Source organism: Lipotes vexillifer, unplaced genomic scaffold, assembly GCF_000442215.2.
Source record: "Lipotes vexillifer unplaced genomic scaffold, Lipotes_vexillifer_v1.1 scaffold88, whole genome shotgun sequence".
In the NCBI taxonomy this organism is placed as follows: domain Eukaryota; kingdom Metazoa; phylum Chordata; class Mammalia; order Artiodactyla; family Lipotidae; genus Lipotes; species Lipotes vexillifer.
In genome coordinates, this window is record NW_006779887.1 from 1,011,260 (window position 1) to 1,018,114 (window position 6,855).

Genomic DNA, 6,855 nt, shown 5'->3' on the forward strand with positions numbered 1-6,855 from the left:
ATAAACAAAAGATCTAATCTAGTAACATTAGATCTTGATTACTTTTGCCAGTGAGGGGTAGGAATACATGAATAAAATTAATGGAACCTAAAACCCAAAGTTCAACCTTTTTTCCAATTAAATATTTATTTTTTACATTACTAAATAAATACAGAAAATCTTACAATAATCTCACTGTCAGTTTCCTTTTACCCTGATCTGGAAGAGATGAAGCTGCTGAAAAGATGGGGGGAATTTGATAACATGCCAGATAACCTAGAAATTGAGAAATCAACTCCTCAATAATATTAATATAGCCATCTCTTACCGTTTCAGATTAGATCTCCAAAGAGTGCTTCTGTTTCTAATTTTTTTTAACAAGCTTTCATTGAATATTTACCCAATACAAGGCACATGCTAGAATTATGAAATGAAAAAGACATTGTCTTGTCCTGAGGGGTCTTAGATTCCACCAGTGAGACAACAAGCTACAAGGCTGAATGCACTAAGTCTAACAGAATCACAGACAAAACGGTGGAGCACAGGGGAGGGAATGACTTAAATTCCAATGTGTGTGGCGCCCAGGGAAGGAAGTGGATCAGGGAGGCCTTCGTGGAGGATGATGAGAAGTAATGACAGGTAAGACAGGAATAAAGACACAGACCTACTAGAGAATGGACTTGAGGACACGGGGAGGGGGAAGGGTAAGCTGTGACAAACTGAGAGAGTGGCATGGACATATATACACTACCAAACGTAAAATAGATAGCTAGTGGGAAGCAGCCACAAAGCACAGGGAGATCAGCTCGGTGCTTTGTGACCACCTAGAGGGGTGGGATAGGGAGGGTGGGAGGGAGACGCAAGAGGGAGGAGATATGGGGACATATGCATATGTATAACTGATTCACTTTGTTATAAAGCAGAAACTAACACACCATTGTAAAGCAATTATACTCTAATAAAGAAGTAAAAAAAAAAAAGAAGTAATGCCAGAACATTCTGGGTGAAGGAAGTACAGCAACAGGACTTTGCAGTTACTCTGTGAGCCTGAGGTAAAACTCTTGATTGATTTGGCTGAAACGTGCAGGTGCGTGAGGAAAGGTTGGAAGAGTGGTTAGGAAAATCTGTTGGGGCTGAAACATGAAGGATCTTGAGGATGGACTGTATTTTTCATGAAAATGGGGAAGCTTTCTGAGAACTGAAGTGCCAAGATTGGCTTTGTGAGTTAGAAAGAAAAGTGTGGCAACGATGTAAGTCACGGGTTTAGGATAAAAGAGATTGGAGACAGGGAAAACCCCCTTAGGCAGTTATTGAAATGACCAAGTTCAGGGTTGCCCAACATGTTCCAAGGAACACTGGTATTCTCAAAAGAAAGGCGGGGGAGGACAGTCTTCCTGGGGAGTCATAATGCATATTAGCATATTAGGTGCTTTTAGATGTCCTGCAGTAAAAACCTAACTTTGCACAACACAGTGTATCCCAAACTCATCTGACCAAAGCATCTTTGTTGTGATGGTGGTTGTAGAACATCTATTAATACTCAGTAAGACCCTAGGGTTAAACAGGGTATAACTCGTGAAATGTAGTTCAGGTAGTAGATGATGAGGTTCTGAACTAGGATATAGCCATATAAGATATAGCAATCAGTCCTGTATTCAGTATTTAAAATCTTGAAATATTTCCAATACGATGATTTCCTCAGTTCAGTCATTTCTCTTTGTATCCTGTACACAGGAAAAGCCAAAGATGAGAATTTGGGGCCACGTCAGGAACTGGGGATCTTGGGTTCTGCTGGAGGGCTGAGGGAGTGACAGGAGAGGCTGGGGACAAGAGAATTGGTTAAAAGGCTGCTTAAGAAGCTGTTTGGGGGGCTTCCCTGGCGCAGTGGTTAAGAATCTGCCTGCCAGTGCAGGGGACATGGGTTCATGCCCTGGTCCGGGAAGATCCCACATGCCGCGGAGCGGCTGGGCCCGTGAGCCATGGCCACTGAACCTGCGCGTCCGGAGCCTGTGCTCCGCAACGGGAGAGGCCACAACAGTGAGAAGCCCACGTACCACAAAAAAAAAAAAAAAAAATGTAGAAGAAAGGAACTGTAACCATCCTACACTGCTTAGTTTAGGCATAATAATGTAATCATTTAATATTGACTTTAAAAAGAAAGGCTGCACTACATTCATATTGAGAGGTGGCAGGATATGAGAGAGCTCTAGGTCCTTGCTGACCAGAGAGAAAGTAAACACCGTGATCTAAGGTTGATGAGTCAAGAATCCATGGTATAAGCATATTATTTAGATAGAGGTGAACACCAGAAAAAACAATTACATTAGAAGGAGATGGCTCTGCATAGTAGCAACACGGCTAGGGGAGGGAAACACTGATTTCGTTGCATTTTAATACTATTTTATTCTTAAAACAGTTATATAGGGCTTCCCTCGTGGCGCAGTGGTTGAGAGTCTGCCTGCCAATGCAGGGGACACGGTGTCCCGGTCCGGGAGGATCCCACATGCCGCGGAGCGGCTGGGCCCGTGAGCCATGGCCGCTGAGCCTGCGTGTCCGGAGCCTGTGCTCCGCAACGGGAGATGCCACAACAGTGAGAGGCCCGCGTACCGCAAAAAAGAAAAAAAAAAACAACAGTTATATATTAGCTTGATAAAAATTAAAATTAAAAAATTCCAAGATTTGCAGTGATAAAGAGCAAAGCTTTATGCATCACCTAAAGATGAAGACCATCCTTTTATTCAAGACACATGGCAAAAGGTACCTTCTGTGCTAGTCTGGATCATCTGTGTAGAGTTCTCTTGAGATCTCCAGGTAAAAGCTACTGAATGCACAAGCTATATTTTGATAATGATTCTCCCTATGAATTATTTATCATATTTTTATATAGTGGAAAACTACCTGGCAACTGGTATATCATGGTTACATTGTGGATACAGATGGTTAATAAGCAGGGACTGCTATATTTGATTCAATAAAATAATTCTAAACCAGAAGCTGAAGTTACTTTAGAAAGCAGCTTACTACAGTAAAAGGAGAAAGGAAATCACTGTGGCCCTAGCACCTAGAGACCCTGTAAAAGCTGACATTTCTGCGCATGCATAGGAATCCCGGGTCAAGAGCCGGGCAACTGAAAACCCAAGAAAAAGTGATTTAACTTGAAAGCCTTTAAAGAGATTCATGTGAGCTACTCCTATGACAACACAGATGGATTACACACCAATGAAGTTAGCTTGAGGCTAAGAGATCATTTAAATATGAGACGGCTCCTTTTAAAATAAACTCTGTGAGTTGAAAAATCCATGACTGTTGCATACCTGTTTGCATTTTTTTTTTTTAAGGATCTTCCAGAAAAGCATCATCTCACTTTCCCATGACAGCCTATGCCTGGAGGGAGCTTCGGTACTACACCTGCACAGCTAAAGAAGAGGCCTTGTTTGTAAAGGCTGGGCCAGGGATTCTGCAAGAAGCTCAGAACATGACTTAAGGCTCTGTGTGAAGATTTTGACACATATGCAAATAACTTGCCCTGCCATCCTTCACTATCAAGCAACACCGGGAGTCAAAAGCACTTTTACAGTCTTTGGGACTCTAGGGACACAGCGCTTAGGTGACTGCTGGTGCTTACTACCTCCACCTTGGATGTGTTGAAAGAGTGGCAGATCAGTAAAAATTTAGAGGTGAGCAACCCTGATGACTCATCTGTGAGTTCATTCAACATTGTGTGCCAGAACTGGGAGGACAAAGGGAATCTTTGAAAGGCCCAGTACTCAAGAAGCTCACAGCCCGGATTCATAACAGATGATTACATACCATTCTTTTACAGAGGTAAGCAGCTGAGGCCGGGAGCATGGAGGCCTATCAACCACAGGCTTCACAGAGGAGCACCCGTCTTCATCAGACCCCTCTCTGCCTTTTGTCGACAGATCCTGCCTTACTGTAATGTGAGCACTGAAAAAGTCAAAATTTGGTAGGACTGAGAAAATTTAAAATCTGCCTTGCCATTCCCCGGGCTAGGATAACAGACACAGTTAAAGGCAGCTGCAAAATAACAAGAAAAGCCTCTCTCCGGGTGACACGTTACAGCTGTAAAGTATCAAAATAACACCCTTCTTTGCATGACTCCTGCTTTCTTAACTCACTGAAAGCATTTGTTCTCTAAAATCATAGATTATCAGAAAGTTTCCTATTTGAAATTATATCCATAAAAATTAAACATTCAATTCCTGATTGAGAATCCAAGTCACTTTGACACAGAGCAGCAGCCTTGATTTACAACCCAGGTGTAAAGCTTCAGAAAAGGAGTTGTGGACACAACATTCCACACCTAAACTTTTACTTTCCAAGGAAATATCACTCTGAGCTCAGTTCAACAGTTTAAACCTGACACTGACCACATGAGCCCTGCTTTGCTTTCAGCCTGTCACTGCTTCTTTTAAATTTTAAATTTTATTCCCTCAAATCTTGTATTTTTAAAAAAATGTTTTATTTATTTATCTGCTCCAGGTCTTAGTTGTGGCATGAGGGGTCTTGGTTGTGATATGCGGAATCTAGTTCCCTGACCAGGGATCGAACCCCAGTCCCCTGCATTTGGAGCGTGGAGTCTTAACCACTAGACCACCAGGGAGGTCCCTCAGGTCCTGTATTAACTCTGTACTTTGTTTGGTCCTCTGGTGAGTAGCCTCCCTCATTGTAATGGGTTAATAAACCTGACTTTGTCACATTACTGGTCTGTGGATGGGCTAAGACAGCATCATAATCTATGAGAGCCTTGTTGATTTCCAGAATCCTATAGTAACAATCTGGATAGTATTTGGGATATGACTATACAGCTGTGGCAGAGGAAAGGATTTGTACCTGAGGTTTAGTTTCTTAGTACATCTACCCATTTGTTAGCTTGAAATTTGATTCCACACTTGAATTACAATGATTGAAATGTGATAACTGCACTTTAAGAGTCTTAAAGTCTACTACAAATAAATAAATAAATAAATAAGATATATGGAAAATTTGCATTCAGAGAAAAAACTTTCCCAAAGAAGAGTTTGATCTAACAAAGAGTTAAAACCTCAGAGGGCTGAATTCCTGGCCAATTCATACCAATCGTGTAAGACAGCTCAAACACTTCCTCCTCTCCAGAGCTGTCCCGAGTCCTTCCTTTTCTATACTCTGGTGGCACCTGGTGTTACATTTGTGCCATGGCCAACACCACACAATATTGTGATTGTTTGTTTACCTGTGTTCACTACTCATCTCAACTCGTTGAGAGCAGGCCCCTGTCTGTAAATTCCTAGCACCTGACACAATCCCAGGCAGAGAGGAGCTCAGTTAATGTTGATGAACTAATGAATGAAGGGGAGACTGGGAGCAAGAAAACCAGTTGGCAGGTGGCTGTAATGGTCCAAAAGGGATGGAAATGACCTGGACTCAGTGTGACTAGAGGAAAATGATAGATAAGTAGGGGACATTTGAAAGGAAGATGGAAAAAAAAAGAAAACAGACTCGATAACTAAGTGGAAGTGGGAAACAAAGAAAAATTTTCAATTTGAAGCCTACACAGCTAGGAAGTGGATACCAGAACAGGCATAAAGGAATCCTAGAGTAGACAATTTTTTCAGTTTTGGGGTTTTCGGGTTTTTTTTTTCCTTTGGCCACGTCCTGTGTGGCATACAGGATCTTAGTACCCCGACCAGGGATCAAACCTGAGCCCCTTGCAGTGGAAGCTTGGAGTCTTAACCACTGGACTGCCAGGAAGTCCCCGTTCAGTTTTAGATAAGCAGATTTTGCAAGGTCCTAGGAAAATCCAGTGTGCTTCTAGACATTCAGAATTAGAGTCAAGGCTCAAAATAGACTTGGGAATCATTAACACTGAGACTGAAACTTTTGAAAAAGTGGATGAACATTCTAAGGAAGAGACTATGCACTGAATGGTTGAGGGACTGAAACTTGGGGAATGAAAATATCTAGAGGAAAAGAAGTAAAAAGGCAACAAAGAGAGAGCATGTTCACAGAGGAACAGGGCAGTACGATATCCTGCACAGCAATGGAGAAGGGCCACCTGCAGGTGAGAGGAGGAAAACCCAAGAAAGTCACCTGAAAAAATATCAGAACTCCAAGTTCGGCACGGTAGTGAGTTATAAAATACAGCAATTGCCTACAACAATCAATGGCTTTCCTGCAACTATTACCTGTTAGAAAATATAATGGACAAAAGATACAATTTGCAATAGTAAAAACAAAACAAAAAAATACCTAGGAGTAAACTTTGAAAATGTGTGGTAAATTTTACAAAGTTACAAAAACCGAAAGATTTTTTAAATATTTATTTATTTATTTATTTATCTGGCTGAGCCAAGTCTTAGTTGCAGCGTGCAGGAGCTTTAGTCACAGCATGTGATCTCTTAGTTGCAGCATGTGATCTCTTGGTTGTGGCATGCGGGATCTAGATGGAACCTGGTTCCCCTGCATTGGGAGCGCGGAGTCTTAGCCACTGGACCACCAAGGAAGTCCCCAAAACCGAAAGATTTTAACAATGAAGAGATGCAGTAGATGGGAAACACTGTATTATGAAATGTTAGTGTCCTCCAAATTTACACATTAAATACAATTTAAAGCCAAAATAAATTCCAAGTGGACCAATGAGATACTTGAAAAATAAAAAACAGATAAAAGATGTATAAATGGGGAGAAAAGGGAGAATGTGTCCTAGGCATAATTCCAAAAGCAGGACTAGTAAAAAAAATTTTTTAAAAAAAAGATTGATAGATATGATTGTGAACGAACCTGATCCTAGACCCCAAGCACCCCAGCTCAGGCCTTTAAAATGTCCTCCCCAGGGCCTCCCTGGTGGCGCAGTGGTTGGGAGTCCGCCTGCCGATG